Genomic DNA, 1,150 nt, shown 5'->3' on the forward strand with positions numbered 1-1,150 from the left:
GCCCTCTCCATCTACCCCACCTCATCACAAGCCCTCTCCATCTACCCCACCTCATCACAAGCCCTCTCCATCTACCCCACCTCATCACAAGCCCTCTCCATCTACCCCACCTCATCACAAGCCCCTCTCCATCTACCCCACCTCATCACAAGCCCTCTCCATCAACCCTTCATCACAACACCAATACACTCCAGTCCCATCCATCCTCTCAACTCTTCAATCGCAGTTCTAGCGCCCCCACGCCTCGCATACAAGGCCGCACTGCACATCCACCTAATCACTGTCATTTCTGTACGTCCTAATGATCAGTATATATGGTTGCGGTAACAGTCAAGTCCATATTATCCCTTTCGAGGTGCAGGGTTCCGGGGCTAGGCTGTGTAGAATATATGTGAGGGGTAGGTGACCAGGCTAGTTCCTTTGGTGTCATCATGTGAGCGATGTAGTATCATATTACTGGACAGGCTTAAGATGATACAGGAGTGGGGTTAGATACTGTTTTGATAAATACGAATATATATGAGTGTGTTGTCTTATAGGATTGGCTGAAGAGTGTGACTAAATGTGTACAAGGGGAAGGATGATGCCCTGGAAAGAGGAAATTATAGAGGCATAAAGCTTCTAGATCAGATAATGAAGGTAATGAAGAGAATTTTAGAAGGTATAATTAGAGGGTGAATATTGATGAGATGCAGTTTGGGTTTATGCCAGGAAGGGGGACCACTGATGCCATATTCATTGTTCGACAGCTTCAGGAAAAATATATTGGAAAGAAAAGGAATCTGTACTTTGTTTTTGTTAATATGGAGGGAGAGGAACTCATGGGATATAAGCCTTGATATAAAGTACAAACAAGGAAGGTCAAGAATGAAAAAAATGAGCACAAGGCAATTATAGAGATGGGTGGGGAAGTACACCCTGCTAAATGGCCACTGTACCAAAACCAATACTACTCAAGTTTTCTCCAAGAACCACAACGAACGCAAGACCCCAAGCATGACAGTTAAGCACGCGTCACTCTCACACAGACGGTAATAATGGCCAGACTACTATCATTTAACAAGCACTCATCCTGGTAATAACTTTCTCCCTCTTACCCGCCATATGTGAAACTGGGGAGAGCAAATGCACACACGTCCTACTCCCCTCA

This window comes from Coenobita brevimanus, chromosome 15 (assembly GCF_032717465.1).
Source record: "Coenobita brevimanus isolate Jiangsu-jjx chromosome 15, ASM3271746v2, whole genome shotgun sequence".
Taxonomy (NCBI): Eukaryota; Metazoa; Arthropoda; class Malacostraca; order Decapoda; family Coenobitidae; genus Coenobita; species Coenobita brevimanus.